This window comes from Elephas maximus, chromosome 7 (assembly GCF_024166365.1).
Source record: "Elephas maximus indicus isolate mEleMax1 chromosome 7, mEleMax1 primary haplotype, whole genome shotgun sequence".
NCBI classification, from domain to species: domain Eukaryota; kingdom Metazoa; phylum Chordata; class Mammalia; order Proboscidea; family Elephantidae; genus Elephas; species Elephas maximus.
This window is the reverse complement of record NC_064825.1, coordinates 134,346,151-134,368,269: the sequence shown is the minus strand read 5'-3', so window position 1 is coordinate 134,368,269 and position 22,119 is coordinate 134,346,151. Positions and strand designations below refer to the sequence as shown.

General features: G+C 50.3%; 1 long non-coding RNA gene across 1 annotated transcript; it reads left to right on the top strand.

Annotated features, from left to right (window-relative positions):
- Positions 1-17,721: 17,721 nt before the first annotated feature.
- LOC126079542 (uncharacterized) lies at positions 17,722-19,777 on the top strand. The gene is made up of 3 exons (XR_007518220.1): positions 17,722-17,817; positions 18,672-18,755; positions 19,520-19,777. It is a non-coding gene; the product is annotated as an uncharacterized LOC126079542 (long non-coding RNA).
- Positions 19,778-22,119: the final 2,342 nt, after the last annotated feature.

Sequence of the window (22,119 nt, the reverse complement as noted above, 5' to 3'; positions counted from 1 at the left end):
ACAAAGATGCAAGTACATTAAAAATCAAAGGATGGAAAATAATGTATCAAGCAAATAGCAACCAAAAAAGAGCAAGAGCGGCAATAAGAATCTCAGATAAAATAGACTTTAAGGCAAAATTCACGATATAAGACAAGGAAGGACATTAAATAACAATTAAACGGACAATCCACTGTGACAACATAGCCATAATAAATATCTATGCACCCAATGAAAGGGCTCCAAAGTACATAAAACACACTTTAACAGCACTGAAGAGAGAAATTAACAGTTCCCCAATAACAGTAGGAGGCTTCAACACACAACTCTCAGTAAAGGGCAGAATGTCTAGAATGAAACTCGGCAAAGATACAGATCTAAAGGCCACAATCAACAAACTAAAACTCACAGACATATATAGAACACGCCACCTAACATCAGCAAAGCATACACTCTTTCCCAGGGCACATGGAACATTCTCCAGAATAGACTGCATCTTGGGCCACAGAGTAACCCTCAGTCAAACCCAGAACATTGAGATAATGCAAAGCCTCTCCTCTGATCACAACACCATAAAAGTAGAAATTCATAAGAGGAAGAGCAAGGGAGAAAAATAAGATATATGGACACTGAATAACATCTTGCTTAAAAAACACTGGGTAATAGAAGAAATCAAAGATGGGATAAAAAAATTTCTAGAATCAAATGAGAATGAAAACATATCGTACCAAAACCTTTGGAACAGAGCAAAAGCAGTGCTCTGAGGTTAATTTACAACAACAGGTGCACACATCAAAAAAGGTGAAAGGGACAGAATCAAAACGTTAGACCCACAACTTGAACACGTAGAAAGAGAACAACAAAAGAAGCCCACGGCCACCGGAAGAAAGAAAATAGTAAAGGTAAGAGCAGAAGTAGATGAAATAGAGAATAGAAGAACAATAGAAAGAATCAACAAAATTAAAAATGGGTTCTTTGAAAGGATCAACAAAATTGACAAACCACTGGTCAAACTGTCAAAAGAAAAACAGGGGAGGAAGCAAAGAACCCAAACAAGAAATCAAATAGCGGACGATACAACAGACCCAACTGAAATAAAAAGAATCATAATAGAGTGCTATGAAGAACTGTACTCCAACAAATTTGAAAACCTAGAGAAAATGGACAAATTTTGAGGAACACACTACCTACCTAAACTAACAGAAACTGAGGTAGGAAATCTGAACAGATCATAACAAGAGAAGCGATTGAAAAGGTAATTAAAAAAAAAAAAAAAAGCCCAACAACAGAAGTCCTGACCCCGATGGCTTCACAGGAGAATTCTACCAAACATTCTGAGAAGAGCTCACACCAGTACTACTTAAACTATTTCAGAACATATAAAAGGAAGGGATACTTCTGAATTCATTCTATGAAGCCAGCATAACCCTGATACCAAAACCAACCAAAAACACTACAAAAAAAAAAGAACACTAATAGAACACAAATAGAAATACTACATGATTCAGCAATCCCACTCCTGGGAATGTACCCTAGAGAAACAAGAGCCTTTACACGAACAGACTATGCACACCCATGTTCACTGCAGCACTATTCACAATAACAATAAGATGGAAACAATCTAAGTGCCCATCAACAGAGGAATGGATAAACTACGGTACACATACACAATGGAATATAGCGCGACGGAAAAGAACAACGATGAATCTGTCAAACATCTCACAACATGGAGGGCATTATGCAGAGTGAAATAAGTCATTCACAAAAGGACAGATACTGTATGAGACCACTATTATAAAAACACATGAAAATGTTTCCGCACAGAAACTATCTTTGATGGTTACAAGCGAGGTGAAGAGTGGGAGGGAAAAACACTAACTAGACAGTAGATAAGCGGTAACTTTGGGGAAGGTTAAGACAGTACGCAGTACTGGGGAAGTCTGAACAACTTGACCAGGGCAAAGCCATAGAAGCTTCACAGATATATCCAAACGCCCTGAGGGACCGAGCTAATGGGCTGAGGGAAGGAGACTATGGTTTCAGGGGACATCTAGTTCAAACAAAGAGAAAAAAAATACAACAAGATGACAGCAGTAAACATACACCTGTCAATAACTACACTGAAAATAGATTGCCTAAATGCACCAGTAAAGAGACAGAGAGTGGCAGAATGGATTAAAAAAAAACAACAATCCATCTATATGCTGTCTACGAAAGACACACCTTAGACCCAAAGACATAAACAAACTAAAACTCAAAGAATGGAGAAAAATATATTGAACAAACAATAAACAAAAAAGGGCAGGAGTGGCAATATTAACCTCAGATAAAATAGGCTTTAAAGCAAAATCCGCCACAAAGGATAAGGAAGGGCAATATATAATGATTAAAGGGTCAATACACACCAGGAGGGTATAACCAGAGTAAATATATCCACACCCAATGGCAGGGCTCCAAAATACATAAAACAAACTATAACAGTATTGAAAACAGAAATTGACAATTCCACAAAAAGAGTGGAGGACTTCAACACGCCTCTTTCAGTGAAGGACAGAACACCCAGAAAGAAACTCAATAAAGGTACAGAAGATCTAAATGCCACAATAAACCAACGCAAACTCATAGACACGTACAGAACATGCCACCCAACAGCAGCAAAGTGTACGTCCTTTTCCAATGCACATGGAACATTCTCTAGAATAGACCACATCTTAGGCCACAAAGCAAGACTTAACAAAATATCAAAATAATACAAAGCATCTTCTCTGATCATAATGGCATAAAAGCTGAAATCAATAACAGAAGCAGCAAGGCAAAGAAATGAAGTTCATAGAAACTGAACAACACCTTGCTTCAAAACTACTGGGTAATAGAAGAGATCAAGGATGGAATAAAAAAACTTTATAGAACCAAAGCAGTTTTGAAACTGTGAAGGGATAGAGGCTGGAAGAGTTTTAAGATTGCCTTAAAGGGATTACGGACATCGAAGGCAATTCTGGTGAGGACCCAGAAGGAAGGGAAGAAAGCTGTTACACTGGAGATGGCAAGAAGCAGCATCAGAGAACCAGCAACAACAGAGGAACGGTGGCAGCAGCAGAGAAACAGCTGCAGCACAACTGGAGACCAGCGTGAGACAGCCCTGGAGCTGACCCACAGGGCAAGAGGGCTGAGCGCCTGTGCACAGGAGGCTTCCTGGCGGAGTGGCGTGCCTCTGGGCACTCATCAGTGGAGCTAAAGAGCTTTGGAACTCTTGCCCCAGCAGGGCAGGTACGCAGTGAGGCCCCAGGGGCCAGAGGCCAAGGAACCAGCAAGCTGAAGCTGAAGAGACAAGGAACACAGGAAGCAGGGCTGCCTCAGTCTCAAAGGGTATGTATGGCCACAATTTCTGAAGTCTCAAAGGGTGGAGTCGCCACTCCGGTGGACCAGGAGAATGGCGCGTCCCAAAGCCAAGGGAGCAGAGTTGCCATTTTAATGACCTCTTGCTTTCTTCATGTATGATGTCCTTGATATCTTCCCACAGCTCTTTTGGTCTTTGGTCATTTGTGTTCAGTGCGTCAAATGTATTCTTGAGATGGTCTCTAAATTCAGGTGGGACATACTTAATGTCTTATTGTTGTTCTCGTGGGCTTCTTTCAATTTTCTTCAGCTTCAACTTAAACTTGAATGTGAGCAATTAATGGTCTATTCCACACTCAGATCTTGGCCTTGTTCTGACTGATGATATTGAGCTTTGCCATTGTCTGTTTCCGCAGATGTCGTCAATTTGATTCCTGTGTATTCCATCTGCAGAGGTCCTTGTGTATAGCTGCCATTTTTGTTGGTGAAAAAGGTTACTGAAGAAGTCATCAATCTTGCAAAATTCTATCCTGCAATCTCCAGCATTGTTTCTATCACCAAGGCCATACTTTCCAACTATCGTTCCTTCTTATTTATTTCCAACTTTAGCATTCCAATCACCAGTAATTATCAATGCATCTTGATTACATGTTTGATCAATTTCAGACTGCAGAAGTTGGTAAAAATCTTCAATTTCTTCATCTTTTGCCTTAGTGGTTGGTGGGTAAATTTCAATAATAATTGTATTAACTGTTCTTCCTTGTGGCCGTATGGATATTATCCTATCACTGAAAGCGTTGTACTTCATGATAGATCTTGAAATATTCTTTTTGATGATGAACGCAACGCCATTCCTCTTCAATTTGTCATTCCTGGCATAATATACCATGCCAGGAATGTGTTTACACACAGAAAAAAACATTCTTTGATGGTTAAGAAGGTAGGGAGGGAGAAGGAGGAGGAAATCATTAACTAGAGAGTAGACAAGTGCTAACTTTGGTGAAGGGCAAAACAACACACAATATAAAGGAAGTCAGCACAACCTGACCAAAGGAAAGGCCTAGAAGTTTCCTAAACACCTCCAAACACCTTGAGGGACTGAGTTGCTGGGGCTGGGAGCTGGGGACCATAGTCTCAGGGGACACCTAGGTTAATTGGCATAACATAGTTTATAAAGAAAATGTTCTACATTCCACTTCGGTGAGTAGCATCTGTGGTCTTAAAAGCTTGTGAATGGCCATCTAAGATGCATCTACCAGTCCCATCCCATCTGGAGCAAAGGAGAAAAAAGAAAATCAAATACACAAGGCAAATATTAGCCCAAAGGGCTAAAGGACCACTTGAACCAGAGCCTCCACCAGTCTGAGCCCAGAAGAACTAGATGATGCCCGACTACCACCACCAACTGCTCTGCCAGGGATCACAACAGAGAAGTCCTGGGCAAAATAGGAGAAAAACGTAGAACAGTATTCAAATTCACAACAAAAGACCAGACTTACTGGTCTGACAGAGACTGGAGCAACCGCCAAGACTACGGCCCCCAGACACTCTGCTGACTCAGAACTGAACCCACTGCTTGGCTGCTAACCAAAACTTTGTCAATTCGAATCAACTCGCTGCTCCTTGGAAACCCTGCAAGGCAGTTCTACTCTGTCTTATAGGGTCACTATCAGTTGGAATCGACTCAGTGGTAATGGGTTTGTTTGTTTTTTAATATGGTTGTTCTATGTTCAACCCTTTGAGGAACAATCAAACTGTTTTCCACAGTGGCTGTACTCAAAATTATTTATAATATTAAATAAATGGAAACAATTTAAATGTACTTCAGTAAAAAAGTAGTTAAATTAAGTTATATGCACTTAATCACTATTTGCTCCTTAAATTTTTAATATATGCCCAATGTATTGAGACTGAAATACTACAAAATAACACTCTCGACTTAAACTGCCACTTGCATAACAGCTTGCATGATTAAGATACCCTTTTCCAGGGGAGCTTCTTCCTGAACTTTCCTGTTTCTTAGGAACTTGAAAGTAGAGTTAATGAATGGAAAGCCTCTGGGAACACCATATCCCCTAAGAGGTAGGAAGCAGGATTCTAAGTGAGCTGTTGATACCAAGAGAGGGAAGTGTGCTGGCATCTAATGGATCCCTCCTTCTCCAGGGGTCTCCATGATCTCCCGAGCCAGGAAGGTTGAGGAAAGATCAAGGTGTTTTTCTAGGGTATTGATATGTTGTGCTCTTTATTTGAAGCGGTAATGGTTTAAAAAAGCAACTACCACCTCATGCGACCCCATTGAAGAGCAACTGTAAACCTCTGGGGTGGCGCCCCCACCTGACTGAGGTAGTCCGAGGTGATCAGGGGAGTTATGCCGAACCTGCCCTGGACTTGCTTCTTTGGGTGGCAGAGGGGACGTGTGAGTCGGGATTATCCAGTAAGAGGACAAAACCCAAAAGGTGGGAACTGCTTCAGATCGCCTTATTCTCACCCTATCAGCTACTGCTTACTTCTAGTCCTTTCTACGTGTTCCCATAATTTACTTCCAAGGAGCTTCCCTGGTAGCACAGTGGTTAAGAGCTACGGCTGCTAACCAAAAGGTGGGTGGATGGAATCCACCAGCTGCTCCTTGGAAATCCTATGGGGCAGTTCTACTCTGTCCTATAAGGTCACTATGAGTTGGAATAGACTCAATGGCAACAGGTTTGGCTTTTTGGTTTCTGGGGAGAATCTGCTTCAGGCTTCTCTGTCAGCCTCTGGTGGCTCCAGGCGTTCCTTGGCTACGGCTGCAGCATCACATGGCGTCCTTCCTCTGTCTCCCCGTCTCTGTGTCTCTCCTGCTCTTTTATAAGGACCACCACTCAGATGGGATTGGGGCCCACCTAATGTTAGCCTCTAAGGTCTCTGGGTGGTACAGACAGTTTCTGCACAGCTGTGGACAAAAAAGTTGGCAGTCTGAGCCCACCCAATGGCTCCACGGAAGAAAGCCCTGCTTACCTGCTTCCAGTAAAGATCACGGAGCCAAGAAAACCCTGTGGAGCAGCTGTGCTCTGTAACACGTGGGGCTGCCTGAAGTCGGAATCAGCTCGATGGCAATGGGTGGTGTTACCCTCGTGCTAACCCAACCGATAGTATTCAAAGAACCTATTTCCAAACAGGGTCACGTCTGCAGGTACAGGGGTTAGGACTTTGGTACATCTTTTTGAGGGACATGATTCAATCCATAGCAGCCACAGGGAAGGGATGCCTCAACAAGCTACTCTGGAGGCCTGTCTCTGAGGGAATGAATCAATCCTTGGCCACTAACTCTTGAAATCCTGGTCCCAAGCTCTGAAGGTATGGGAGTAGAGAAAGAATAAGCAAGTGATCTCGGAGTTAGACACACCAGGAGAGGTGTTACCCTCCTTTACCAGAAGTAATGTCTGGTAACCCCGAAAAGTACGGGAACTCCCGAGGTATACCTGGAAACCCTCTTGGGACGATGCTCTTCCCTGAGGGGCTAATAGGCTAAGGAGGGAGGTCCAGACAGTGGATGGGGTCACCATCCATGGTCCGTACAGGCGAGCTCAGTACCCCAGACCTGGGCTCTGAGGTAGCCTGTGGAAGTCAGTTAGGTTTGGTGTGTTTAGGGAAGGGCCAGAGCCTTGCTGAGCCTTAAAAGTGTGAACCAAGTGTCACAAGCAAAAATCTAAGGCTATTTACACACTAATTACCCACTTTGGTTATCCAGATTCTATTACCCAAGACAGAAATAGCAGTGATTTCCAAGGGGCTGAGTCAGCAAGATGAGTGGAGGAAGGAGGGGGTGATTGGAGCATTCCTGGCAAAGTGAACAAACGCCCTGGCACAGTAAGAGATCCTGGCTCTGGGGGGACTGAAAGGCCGGAGGCGGAGCTAGAACGCAGGTGAGGCTGGAGATGCAGGTGAGACCATCAACAGGGATGGTTCTGTACTTGACTTTGTGGAAGCCACAGAAGGATTCCAAAGAGGGGAGTGAAGCCCTCCTCACCTTTGTGTCTCATTTTGCCCTCTGAGTTGGGTGGACGTTGCTGACTGTAACGCTGAGAAAACATCTGGAGGCTGTGGAATGAGCCTGTGAGACAGGATGGTGCTGGGACAGGCTGGCAGTACAGGTGGAAGCAGGGGGACAGGTGGACAGGTTGGGAGTGTCACAGGTGGGCAAAGGCAGGCCCAGGAGGAGGCCAACACTGAGCACTCACCCACACAGAGCAACTAACAGATGCGAACCAAGACCCAGAGGCTTCGGCTAACTGGTCTACCTGCATGGCTAGAAGGAAAGCCCACCGGCCCCCAAGGCCAGGCTGAGGGACCTGAGAGTGACGCCTGCTCTTGCTAGCACAACATACGTGACTTCTGTTCAGGGTCATCAGACTAGACCCAGATGTTAAACAAGCAGAAGCAGGAGCCTAATTCTCAAACCCACAGAAGAGCAGAGATCATTTCCTGTGTGACCGTAAGTACCAATTGCAAAAAAGCAGGAAGGAAGACATTTTGGCAGGATCAGCTGGTGAGAAGGTCCAGGTAAGGGCCCCTGGGGCTCACAGCGCAGCAGGAGCTCATGGCTGACCCAAAGGGCAGGCAGGTATCTGGGGTCTCCCGGGCTAGGGACCCGTTATATTTTGGAAAGGCCCTGAATGAGGGCCTGGAGGAGTCTGGGCTGTCCTCTTGTGTCTGCGTCTTAAGACCTTCAGGGACTTGCCAAGTGTCTCTGCAGGGGGGACTGTTTCCTCCTCTGTAAAAAGGGGGTGACTTGTAGCTTGAAGGGACTGCGGCTTTAATGCGCGTACCGTGTCTTGGGTGTGCACCCAGGCTTGCTCAGACCAGGTCCAGCACACGCTGGGTTGAGTGATTTTGCTTTGGTACAGCTGCATTAGCCTTGTTCTGGAAAAAACCTCCCTGCATGTCGGGGTCTATAAATTCCTGGTCTCTGTTTGTGCCCGAGAGGGACATGCTGGACCCTTCCTGCCAAGTCAGGGCGGAGCTAGGTTGAGTGGGTGATGAAGCCCCAGAAGTGTCTGTGATGAAAGCCAGGTGGCCCAGCCAGGGGTCTCATTTGTCAGTGGGGAGAGGTCAGCACCAGGGGCTGGATTGTCTCTTGCCATCTGGGGGCATTTTTAGGACCATAAAATACACCCAGCCCCCTCATTACTCGATCCCAGGGCTGTGTCCACTAGGCTCAACCAACCCATTGCCGTTGAGTTGATTCCGACTCACAGTGGCCCTATAGGACAGAGTAGAACTGCCCTGTAGAGCAAGCAGCTGGTAGAGTCGACCGCTAACTTTTTGGTTAGCAGCCATAGCTCTTAACCTCTGCACCACCAGAGCTCCTAGACCCCACCAGCCGCCTGATTTGGGGGGTTACTTCCGAGGCGTAAGTGTTACCTGCTCCAGCCCAGATCCCTCCCCAAAGCTGTAACACAGCTGGACAAAGGGCCACGGGGCAGAATCATTGCCTGTACAGACGACCTCAGAAGCTTTTCTGACAGTGCCAGCCGCAGGGTGGGGGGTGCAGTGTACACAGCTGGGGGGCAGGTGGGGGTTGAGCTCCCCTGAGGAGACCACCTGCCGCTAAGGGGCCGGGCCACAGCCTCCTCTAGCCACGATGTTCCTAAAGGGAACCAGCTGGACCTACGTTCTATCCTCTTTGTACCTCACACAGCCACCTCTCAGGATGGGGGTGGGCACATAAGAGGAGGAGGGAAGAAGGGGGTACGAAGACTGCAGCAAAGATGCAAAGCTGAGGACCTGGCCAGGCCCTGCTGTCGTGACTCGTCAGTAATTGCTAAACTTTATCAGACGTTCCCCCCATCCCTCGCAACGTGCTAGGTGCTTGGGTGCTTGGGTGCTAAGAGGGTGCTATTTAATTAGCACCTGCTGAGAGTCAGAAATGGGCAGCGCCAAGCAACCTGTGAGAACTCCCTCCATTCCAGAGATGGGGGGCCACCCACTGCCTCAGGCTCCTTCCCAAAACCCAGGTCTCCTCGAGATAAATGGGGGTGCTGGCTTAGGACCCAGGGGAGCTGGAAATACGGGAAGTTTCCGATGCGATGTCGGAGTGCAGAGTCAGGCCAGGTCCTTGCCCCCCTGGCAGAGGCAGCGGCTGCAGCACGCTCCCCTGTGCCGTGCCCAGTGGGAACTTCGTGGTCCTCACGCCAGATGACTTCAGCATGCCCTACGCAGAGAAACTGGAAACTCCCAACCAGGACAACAGGGACAAGGGTCTGAAGAGTCAGGTCAAAGTTCCTGGGGTAAGTGCAGCCCTCATGGAGGGGACACATCCACTGTGGGACGGGGCACGCTTTAGTTTTGCCTGTGGGGCTCCAGGCTGCTCCGGGGCTCCAGGCTGCTCCCGGGGCTCCAGGCTGCTCCCGGGGCTCCAGGCTGCTCCCGGGGCTCCAGGCTGCTCCTGGGGCTCCAGGCTGCTCCCGGGGCTCCAGAGAGCCCTCTGAGCCCACCCTTTCGGGCTCACAGGGGAGCAGTCACCTGAAATCACTTTACTAAACTTTGCTTTCTTAACTCATTTGTAACCAATGATGGTTCATGGTAGCCTTTATTTGCCTACACTTTATTTTTGGAAGATTTTTGATTGAAAATTTACTGCTGAATAGACCATCCTAGATTTATTTTCCAGGGAATTTTTCTTTCTGAAAATTACAGAAAGTTCATCTTCCTGCCCCTCTCCCATTTGAAAACAGATAAACACATGTCCTTTGTCTGCCTTCTGGCATTTTCTTTTAAGAAAATTCATGTTTTCTTAAACACATATCTGTTTAATGACTGAAGGGCAGGAAGGAGGAAAGGGGGAAGGAGCTGGGCAGCCACAGGGACCAGGAGGACAGAGTCCTGGTACCGGTCCTGCCTCAGCACCTCACTGCCCGTAAGGGCTGCTGCAGCTCCTTCGCTTTCACGCATCCATCCCATCATCTGTTTGAGATGAGACCAGGGCTTGATGAGCCTTCATATTACCACACATGAGAAATTGCTTGATGAATGTTAGGGGACCGTGAAACCACCAGGCAGGATTATTTTGAGGCCGACTCAGAGAGGCTATACCCCGTAGCCAGCTGCCACTGAGGTGACTCTGGCTCACGGCGACCCCATATGCTCAGAGTACAACTGCCCTCCATAAAGTTTTCAATGGCCAATTTTTCAGAAATAGATTGCCAGGCCTTTCTTCTGAGGTGCCTGTGGGTGGACTCCAACTACAAACCTTTCGTTTAGTAGCCCAGCACTTAACCATTCGCACCACTCAGAGGCTCCCTACCTAGCACCCAGTCATAGCTCTCGGGATCCCTCTCAGCTACGGAGCCAGCCCTGAACAGAGAGCTCCACGTGTTCAGTCCATCTCGTGCAGGTGGGAACCAGCTCCTCCCCTCCCAGCTGCCTTGGAGACGCTTCTGTGCACACAGTAGGGAGAAATGAGGGTAGGCTCAGAGGACCGGGAAGCCCCGGGCTGGGGTGTCTCACACGCTGGGACACCGCAGTCCAACGAGGAATCCAGGAAGCACAGCCAAGAGCAGTGGGGAAGGAAGTCTGGGATTGCCCTCCACTCCAGTTGGGGGCGCTCCAGGCAGGGCTGGCCAACCTTGGGACCCCCTTCTCCTGCATCCACACAATAACTCTCATTGCACTGAGGGTGCCGGCTCTTGGGCTTTCCGGGGACCAGCGTACCCCTTCCCTTCATCTACTAACCAGGAGCTCTCTTTTCCCTTACAGACCCTCCAGGTCCTAGCCGGCATGATGATTATGAGCTTGGGGATCACTTTGGGGTGTACCTACATCAGCCCTCACTTCAGCCCCATCGTTTCCACCCTAATGGCAACGATGTACCCCTTTGTAGGGGCCAAGTGTGTGAGTAGACGGTGCTCTGGCTGGACGACAGTTTTCTGGGGTGGAGACGCAATCGGCTGCTCACCTGTTACCTTGTGATGTCTCTGTCCTATGGGAAGTGCAGATTCAGGCACGGAACTTGGTTTTGGGGTGACCAGCCAGTAGGGGAGGGCTTGGGAGGAGACCAAGTGGGGGAGCAGTAACGGCTCTGCCAATTGGACAGTATTACACAACCGGCCCTAAGATCATTTCTTCTAAAATCATCGTACTGCCGTCGTATAGAGCTTGGGAAGTCCAGAGGCTTCTCCCTGTGGTGTCCCCACCAGGGACACTTTAAAAAGGGGTGCTATTCATAATTAGGCCCTGAAGGTCCCTAGTGGCACAAGCAGTTTGCTCGGCTAGTAACCAAAAGTTGGCGGTTCGATTCGAACCCACCCAGTGGCACCATGGAGAAAGGCCTGGCCTGTGGGGACTGTGGTCTCAGGGAACATCTAGCTCAATTGGCATAACCTAGTTTATAAAGAATTCCTTCTACATTCTCCTTTGGTGAGTAACGTCTAGGGTCTTAAAAGCCTGTGAGCAGCCATCTAAGATACTCCACTGGTCTCAGTCCTTCGGGAGCAAGGAAGCAGGGTTGAGAAGGGTTGACATGACGTGGGTTGTTAACCAGTGTCGTAGGACAATGTGTGTACTAACTGAAGAGAGCCTAGTTTGTTCTGTAAACCTTCATCTAACGTACAATTAAAAAAAAACAGAAAGGCCTGGTAATCAGCTTCCATAAAGATTACAGTCCAGAAAACCCTATGGGGCAGTTCTGCTCTATAACACGTGGGGTCTCCTAAGTCACAACTCAACAAGAAAAACAAAATCAGCAACATAATTATGCCCTTCACGTTCATGACAACAGGAAAACACCCGGTTGCCGTTAAATTGAGTCCGGCTCATGGCAGCCCCATGTGTGTCAGAGTAGGACTCTGCTCCACTGGGTTTTCAATGGCTGTGATCTTACAGAATCGACAGGATGGCAATGGGTCTGGGTTTTTGGTTTTTAACCTTAACAGAAATAGATTGCCAGGCCTTTCTTCTGTGACACTCCTGGCAGATTCCAACCTCCAACCTTTTGGTTAGTAGCTGAATGCAAACCATTTGCACCACCCAGAGACCCACACCCTACTTTGCTCCAAGTTCAGGAGAAGCTGTGTGGTGGGAGAAGGGCAGGAGGCCCTTTCTATGACAGCGAGTGAGTTAGCAGGCTGGCAGTGTGGACACCACACACACACTCACACACACACGCACACGCACACGCACACACATACAGAGCGGCCAGGCTGTGTGTGCACGACCCACGGGGCCAGCAGACTTCCCTCCAGCAAAAACCAAACCTGTTGCTGTCGAGTTGATTCCTACTCATACCGACCCTATAGGACACAGTAGAGCGGCCCTATGGGGTTTCCAAGGAGTGGCTGCTGGATTTATAGCCTCCCCGAAACGTGAGCACTTGGAAACTCTGCCTGCTGCTTTCTACCTACTGGCCCTCAAGAGTTCTGCTCAGACGCAGTCTGGAAGTCCTGTGCTGTCCCCACGCCTCTGGGGCCAAGGGGCTTCAGGAGAAGGCCTTCAGTCTCCGGAGAGGTGAACAAGCCTTCCGCACAGCCTAGGACCTTCTCCACACCCTCTCCCGCTCCATGGCAACTTTAAACTTTTCCCTCTGAAGACTGGTTTGCTGGGGAGTGCAAACGGTGAGTGTGCTCAGCCGTTAACCGAAAGGCTGGAGGTTTGAGTCCACCCAGAGACACTTTGGAAGAAAGGCCTCGTGATCTACCTCCCCAAAAGCAGTGATTAAAAAGCCCACGGAGCACAGTTGTACTGTGACACACGTGGGGTCGCCATGAGCTGGAGTCAACTCACCTGCCACTGGTTGGTTAGTCTACCGATTCCCTGAGACCCCCAGCTTCTCACCTGCCAGTGGTTGGTTAGTCTACCGATTCCCTGAGACCCCCAGCTTCTCACCTGCCACTGGTTGGTTAGTCTACCGATTCCCTGAGACCCCCAGCTTCTCACCTGCCACTGGTTGGTTAGTCTACCGATTCCCTGAGACCCCCAGCTTCTCACCTGCCACTGGTTGGTTAGTCTACCGCTTCCCTGAGACCCCCAGCTTCTCACCTGCCACTATTTTGCTGGCACCACTGGAAGGAACAACTTTATTTCCTGCTCTTTCCACCATCCCACCCAGTTGTCTTAGGTTACAGCTACTTAGAGCTAGCCCATCCCCCAAACCCATTTTTATTCAATAACCCGGAATCAGACACATTCAACTGGCTTTCACCTCGGCTTCAAACTCTCCCAACTTCCCCGAGTTCCTCTTCTCACCCTGGCAGATCCCGTGGAGCCAAGAGCTTGATCCCACAGGCTGGCTTCTCTCTTCCCACACCTAAGTCTTCCTCAGAAAGCACGCTGTAGGAGGACCAGCCTCTCTCCCTCCAGAATCACTCTCAGGTCCCCTTTAGGAAGCCCTAGTCACTAGGGCCCCTTTGCCTCCGCTTGGAGGCACCTTCTCTCCTAGACTTCTCGGGTCACCTGAACATTTTAGGGGCTGCTTTGTCGTCCTCTGCCCACCGGCCTTCCCTCGGTGTCTCAGCCTCCTACAGCTGCTGTAACAGAAATACCACACATGGGTGGCTTTAAAGAACAGAAATTAATTTTCTCGTTGTTCAGGAGCTAAAGGTCCAAATCAGGGTCTCTGCCTTGTCTATTTCTCTCTCAGTTTCTGGTGCCAGTGGGCATTCCTTGGAAATCCTTGGGCTTCCTTGGTGTCTGTCTTCCCCGTGTATGTGTCTCTGGGTCTAGTCTGCTCTTCTTATAACTCAGAAGTGATTGGGTTTAGGACCCACCCTACTCTGGTATGACTTCATTAGCACAACAAAAGAAGACTCCCTATTTCCATATAGGGTCGCATTTACAGGTACAGGGTTAGGACTTCCACACATGTTTTGGGGGGACACAAGTCAATCCAGAAAAGTCTGTTGGCTCCATCTGTACAGTGGCACCCCATGTGCCCCACGCCGCTGGCCCCACAGGGTTGTCTAACAGAGGGGGCACAGGATGTGATGATTTTGTGGTGAGGATACTAGGGCTGCCTCTTCACGTGGAAACTGACCCGGCCACTTCCTCTTTCCTGAATAGTTTATCATTTCCGGATCACTATCCGTCATCTCGGAAAACAAGTTCAATAAGCGCTTGGTGAGTATGGGAGCACCAGCACCTCACTTAATTAAAAAGGACTTTGGAGGCTGCCCGTCTGGATCAATCTGCCCTGTTTTGCAGATGAAGGAACTGACCCCAGATTGGCTAATAAGCACCTCAGCCGGCGGCCAGGTTAGGAGACCCCAGGTAGCCCACTGACTCCTGGGGCTCCTTTCGGCATCTCTGTTTTGAGATGGTATTGACCCCCTTCCAGGTTCTCAGAGCTTTATGGAAAAACTCCACCTCAGTGTCACGACACCCTTTGGTGCTGACTGGCCACCTGAATTTTGCTCCTTGGTGACCTCGAGGGGAAAGAATTATGCTGGGATCACGGGGTATTTGGTGAGAGCTGGCCACTTGGGTGGCCCCTTGGGCAGGGAGGGCAGGGATGGTGAGAGATGCCCACCCCTCAAGGCTTACTAGTCACTGTGGGGTCAACGCTGACTCAATGGGACCCCCGTGTTTGCTCCCTGGGGTTTTCATCGGCTGGTTATCTGGAAGCACAGTGCCAGGCCTTTCTTCTCAGGCACCTCTGGGCTGACTTGAACCTCTGACCTTTCTATTAGCCGCTCAGCGTGTTGACCATTTCCACTACCCAGGGTCTCCAGACCACGGACCAGGACACGTGTTTTGGATCCAGACAACATGTCCTGGAGGCAATCCTAGGGGCGGAGTGCCCGGTGGGCTGCTGGCAATATCTTATGCCTCCTTCATAGAGACTCCTCCTCATCCCCAATCTCAGCATCTCTTGGATACGGACAAAAGATTGCGGACCCTCCTGGGGAAACCTGCCCTAGCCTACCCCCTCCCCACGGATGCCCCACCTTGCAGAGCAGGCCACAGCAAGCTTGAGCAGAAGGGCGGGTGTGCAGGTGGCATGGTAGTCTCAGAGCCACCCAGGCTGCTGTAGGCACGCTGCCCCTCAGTCCTCGGGGTCTACTCTCTAGTGAGAGAAAAGGGCTTCCTGCAAACCCACTGAGTCCTGCGCCAAGGGCCAGCTTTCAGGAGCCCAAGGCCTGGAGCTGAGGGGGGCCCTTAGCTCCCAGCTCCTGTGGCTGAGTCTGCCCACCCAGAAGCTGACGCTTCATTCACAAATTCCTGCACTCAACACAGGGGCTTGCGAGTGCTGCCAGAGGGCAGACGGTGGACCTGAGGCATCATGGTCCTGCCCCACGAGGACCCGGGACGTGAGCGGCACACATGCGCTCTGGCGGTCCTGAGAGAACGCACTTACCAGAGCCGTGCGGGACTTACAGGGAAGGTCTGTCCAAATGTCCCCTCCAGGCCTGGATCAACCTATCCATCAGTGCCCTGAGCCTGCTCACAGCGGCGGCAGGCTTAGTCATCCTCACCTTGAACCTGGCCTCCGTGCCTCCTGCCCAGGAGCAGTGCACGCCAGAGGCATCAGGCCCAGAAAAATACTCCTACTACTTTTCCAGATCTGAGGCCACCAGCTGCCTCCTGGCCGGCTCCGTTCTACTGGTGAGTATGTCTAGATGAAATGTCCCAGGCCAATGGAGGCTTTATTGAGATCTGGAGGCTAGAAATTCGGATTCAGGGTGTGGGTGGTATTGATACCTTCTGGGGTGGGGGGCCTTTGTGGGAGGAGGTGTTCCCGGCCTCTTTCGTGGTTTCTGGTGGTTGCCGGTGGTCCTCGGCCTCTAGAGGGCCCTTCACTTGCCTTCTTCCCCATGTGTGTCCCTATCTTCATGTCTGTCCTTCTCATTTATAAAATGCCACTCATTTATAAACTAGGATCAGGGCCCACCTTACTGAGGCCTGACTTCATTAACTGATAACATCTACAAAGAAAAACACTATTTCCCCCAAAAAGGGTGCATTCACAAAACCAAACCTGTTCCCGTCAGGTCAGCTCTAACTCAAGGAGACCCAGTGTGTGACAAAGCAGAACTGTGCTCCAGAGGTTTTCTTAGCTGCGATCTTTACAGGAGTAGATGGCCAGACCTTTCTTGCATGGTGCCACTATGTGGGTTCAAACTGCCAACCTTTAGGTTCCTAGTTGAGCCCAAACCATGTGTGCCACCCAGAGACTGTCAGGGTACCAGCAATTAGGACTTTCTTATATATTCAGGGGAAACAATTCAACCCACAGCAGTCAGTAAGCTCGAAAGAAGGTTGAGAAAAGCAGAGGAGGAACAGGAAGGTGGCCTGCCTGCAACGATAAAAGGAGGAGCGGCCAAGGACAGTGAGAACACGGGGGCACCAGACAGGTTATCACCCAGGCCGACCCGGTCCTTACCGATGCTCAGTGCCCTGGCTCTGGTGTCCCCAACAAATGAAGTCAGTGACAGTGATAATGGGCGCATCTCAGATGGACCTGCCAGGGGATTAGACAAGGTCTGGGCACCGGACAAAGAATGAGCTCGACCACGGGGGTCAGGCAGGGCCCACGTGCTGAGGGCTTCTTGGGGAGAGCAGCCAGCTGCACCTTCTTCTCACGTTCCTGGTCAGGGTGGATAAGTACAATGTTCTGCACACACGTGGGCTCACCTGTCCTACCTGGTAGTCATTGCTTCAGGGAATATGACCCAAACTAAAAAAAAAAAAAAAAACGCCAGGCGCCATCAAACTGATTCTGATTCATGGCGCCCCCATGAGTGTCAGAGTAGAACTGTGATCCACAGGGCTTTCAATGGCTGGTTTTTCAGAAGGAGATCACCAGGCTTTTCTTCTGTGGTGCCGCTGGGTGGACTCGAACCTCCAACTTTTCGGTTAGCAGCTGAGCACGTTAACTGCACTGCCAGGGCTGGAGGTGACCCAGGGTGGAGGAATTGTTGGATTCATCCTCCTGGAGCTGTGTCTCCCACAGGTCAGCGTGGGCGCTGGCAACTGTGTGAAATGATTGCTCTCACTGATCGCTGCCCCCAGAAGTCAGGCAGGTGCCCCTGAGGGATGAGGGTGGTAAGCCATGTCGGCATACAATTCAGTGTGCACTCCTCACCTGTGGGCCCCTGACAAGCCTGAGGGGTAAGAACGGAGGTTCCCATGTTACAGAAGAGGACATCTAGGCCCACACAGGCAAAGAGACTCACCCGGGGAGGTAAGACGAAAAGGGGCCAGCTTAGTCCTAAGTGCCATCCTCCACCCTCTGTGTGACCAGAAACCTGGGATGTGACCCTGGCTTGGGCAGGCAGGTCAGGTGCTGAAAGGGAGGGGGAGGTGCCCTTGCAGCAAGCCCATCGCAGGCTGGCAGGAGCGGGGCTGTCGGGTCCCGGCTCAGAAGCCGCCACCCTGGCTGTCCAGGAAGAGTACAGGCAATCGCTGACCATGGCTCCTGCATCCCAGGGCTTGCTATCCATGATGCTCGTATTCTCGGGGCTGGAGCTCACTGTGGCTGCCCTCTCCTCCGTCCTCTGGTGGAAGCAGGCCCGTCCCAACCAACAGCCCTTGGTAGGTGTGCTGGGCTCGGGGCTCAGGTTAAGGCTCAGGTGGTGGGCATGAGACCTGCGGCAGGGGGAGCAGGTAGACGATGAGGGCAGTGGGGGCCCAGAGAGGCAGCTGCTAGGGAGGGCAGGACAGGAAGGGCGTGACGGCCAGGGGGACGCCCACACCAGGCTGGCCAGACCTACAGCGCAGCGCCCACCCACCCAGCTTGCAGAGGACAGGCGAGTCATCAACACCTGATGTGCCGAGCTGAGACGAGGGTTCAAGCCCCTTGCCCCGTAAGGTGCAGTTTCCACCACAGCCCCCTGCTCCCCCGCTGATCCCACAGTGAGATTGCACAGTGCCTGCATAGTGTCCTATGGGACACCTTCGGGGTGTCCTCCTCCTGAGATTGGCCCGGCCCCCACTTCACACCTGTTCGTAAGATCTCAAATACCTGTTTTGCCCTCATAGCCTACAAAAAAATATTTTACCAAAAGGCAAACCAAACCCGTTCCTGTTGAGTCAATTCCGACTCATAGCAACCCTATAGGACAGAGCAGAACTACCCCATGGTAGACTCAAACTTCCAACCTTTTGGTTAACAGCCCTAACTCTTAACCACTGCGCCACCAGGGCTGTGTAGCAAATATGCCCAGCCAAATCCCAAGACCCTCAGAAGTGAGTTGAGCTAACTGGGAAGAAGTCACAGAAGAGCAGCTGCTGGGGGGAGGGTGTCCCATGAGCCTGCTGGGGTTGGTGACCTGCTGTGACTCAGGCAGGCGAGCTAAGGGCTCAGTGTGTCAAGTTACTAGGAAACCGCATGGAGAGAAACATGTGGTTCAGAGTCAAAAGGCCCTTAACACCCTTGTCTTCTCCAGAGTGTGCACTTCCTGCTGCAGAGTGAAGCCATTGTCTCCACCAAGACCCCAGCAGAGCTTGCTGGTCCTGGGCCTGATGAACCGGTGACTCCTGGGGGAGAGGGGGGGAGGGGGAGAAGAAGGGAGGAAGGGAGAGAGGAGGGGAGAGTATGAAAGAGCAGGAGAGAGACAGAAAAACAGAACCAGAGAAGAGAGGGAAGGAGGGAGAGAGAGAGGAAGAATGAGGAAGAAAGAATGCACGAATGAGAGAGAGAGTAAGAGAGAAAAATGACAGAATGATAGGGAAAAGAGAGGGAAGGGTATTGCCAGGTGGAAACCCTAGGTTCTTACTCCTTTTGGCCAATAAACGAGACCGAGGTGGGAGAACAGGAAAGGCACCTTTATTCCATCGTACAAGGAAATGGACTCAGTCAGCGCTTCCTGCTGCTAAGACCGCTCACCAAGGTTGGGCAGGCAGGTTACTTTTAAAGGGGTTTACAAGTAAGGAGTTCACACAAATTATGTCAGCAACAGTCTTAATCCCACTACCAGGCGCAATGGGGTCTACATAGACCCTCCAAGCAAAAGCAGGATTCAGATGCAAAGCTGAGGGGGGAGCCCAGCAAAGGAAAGGATTCTGCAACACAGCGCTGTAGGGGAGGGAGCCGGGTAAAGAATACAGCCCTGTAGAGGCTCTGACTCAAGGAGGGAGAGAGAGGTGGAGGACGGGAGAGCGGAGAGAGAGAAATGAAAGAGAAGCAGAGAGAGTCAGAGAGAGAGAAAATGGCTGTGACTTGAGGCCTCACAGAAAGCGCTGGCCTCCTGCCATCTCCTGGGAAGCTCATGACACGTTTCTGTTTTCTTCTAAGTGTGTCTCTTCAATGTGGTCACCTGGTCGGCCTCACTGACAGCCACCGAAGCAGAGACAGAAGCCCTCTCAGACCCCAGGCACTTGGGGTAGCCCCCCAGGGATGACGGGGGTCCCTGTGGGGACAGGCTCTGTGTCCCCTCCCTGGAGTTTGGGTTGCCTGCGCAGTCCCCACTTGGGGGGACTGGCGGGGCTCTCATGTCTTTTCACCCTCACTGTGCCTATCCACACGCAGCGGGGAGACCCTCGGGTCACATGTGAGGAAGTCAGAATAAAATGTTTGGTTTTCTTTGAAACAAAATGTTTTTCAAAACAAAATATTTCTTCATCGGCCTATCTGCTGTTGATTTCATTCGCCACGTTTCTCTTAACCTCCCCAGACGCCGACAAGGAGAACTAAGAGCTGAACCTCTGATTGAGAACCGGCAGAGGGAAGGCAAGCTGACAGGAGACAACCTGGCCATCCTCTTCCTCACCTGAAGAGGAAGAAGGGCAATGCTTTGAGCTTCTAACTGGAGCCTCAACTCGAAGTGCTGGGCAATGTTCCTTCCTTCAAACCCCATCTTGCTGCGAGCTCCTTTCCCTGGAGACCCTGTCAGAGCTCCCTGACCACTGTCTCCGTCCGTCTCCACCCAGAGGGGAGCCCTGGTGCCACACTGGTTAAGACCTCAGCTGTTAACCAAAAGGCTGACAGTTCAAATCCACCAGCCGCTCCTTGGATACCCCGTGGGGCAGTTCTACTCTCTCTTACTGGGTTGCAATGAGTCCGAATCGACTTGATGGTAACGGCTCTTTTTTTAGGCTCTGGGGAAGGAGCCCTGGTGGCACAGTGGTTAAGTGCTTGGCTGCTCAGTGAAAGGTTGGTGGTTTGAACCCATCAGTCGCTCCTCAGGAAAAAGATGTGGCAGTCTGCTTCTGGAGAGATTACAGCTTTGGAAACCCGATGGGGCAGTTCTACCTTGTCCTATAGAGTCACTACGAGTTGGAATCAACTCGACAGCCACAGGTTTGAGTTTTTGGGGTTTGGGTTCTGGTGGTCCCTGGGCAGTGCAAACAGCTAACACACTCAGCTGCTAACCAAAAGGTTGTAGGTTTAAGTTCAGCCAGAGGTGCCTTGGAAGAAAGGCAGGGCAATCTACTTCTGAAAAACCAGCCGCTGAAAACCCTGTGGAGCACACCTCTGCTCTGACACACACGGGGCCACCATGAGTCAGCATCAACTCGACGGCAGCGGGTTTGGTTTGGGCTCCGCTGGTTTATTCTGACCTCTCTTTCCTCCTTTTCTCCTTCCTTTCTTTTCCCATCTATGGGTATTCCCCAGACACTGACAGGCACCTGCCAGGTAGATGCAGACACCAGACGCGGCTTTCAAAGTCAAGGCCCTGCCTGCCTGGTAGGAGACAGACAGGGAACAGCACCGTTTTTGTTATTTTCTTCTAAAATCTAGCTGAACCCTGTGTGTGTGTGGTTAATATATATATATAACAAAACACTTGGCATTTCAACCTTTTCACCTGTATAATTCAGAGACTAATTATGTTCGTTGCGCTGCATAACCATCACCACTCCCCGTTTTGAAATTTTCCCACCCTGGTGAGCAGGACCTCGCCCTCTCTCTCCCCGCCCAGAACCACTAATAACTCTGGTCTGTCTACATGTCCCTGTTCTAGATGCTGCACGTAAGTGGGCTCATGCAACCCTTGGCCTGCAGTGAAACTTGGACACATTACGCTGAGGAAGCGATGAAGTTTTAATACTCTGTGGGGGTGTTTTCCCAACTGCAGATTATAACTCATTGTGGGGGAACGGGGAGAGCAATCAGGAAGTCAATTTAATCGGCCAAGAGGAGCCCTAAAAAAAAAAGACTAAAAATGATTTAAAAAACAGGAAAAACTATCCAAATGCAGTGTGTTGTTGGCCCCATGTGTTACAGACTGGAACCGCTCTGTAGGGTTTTCTCGACTGTATCTTACCAGAAGCAGATTGCCAGGCCTTTTCTTCTCTGGTACTACTGGGTGGGTTCGAACCGCCAACGTTTAGGTCAGCAGTAGACCACAAACTGTGCCGCCTAGGGACCTGAAAGGTAATATTTGCTGTCGTTCAGTGCCATCGGGTCAATCTAGACGCATAGTGACCCCACGTGACAGAGCAGGACCGCCCTGTAGGGTTTTCTGGGCTGTAATCTTTGTGGGAGTAGATTGTCGGGTCTTTCTCCTGCGAAGCCACGGGGTGGGTCAACCTTTCAGTTAGCAGGTGAGTGCTTGACCATTGCACCGTCAGGCCTCCTTTGAATGTGACTAAAAACACCCGTTGCTGTGGAGTTGATTCCAACTCACAGTGACCCGATAGCGCAGAGCAGAGCTGCCCCTTAGGGGTTCCGAGGCTGCAGGTTTCTATGGAAGCTCACTGCCACCTCCTTCTACAGGGTGGCTGGTGGGTTCAAACCGCCGACCTTTGGGTTAGCAGATGAGCGCTTAACCACTGGGCCACCAGGGCTTCCTCAGATGTACCGTAGCAAGCACGAATACCTGAGGGTGGTATAGTAAGGACCGGTGTTGGGTATGTGGCAGAGACAGAAAGAGAGACGGGAATTTATCTTTG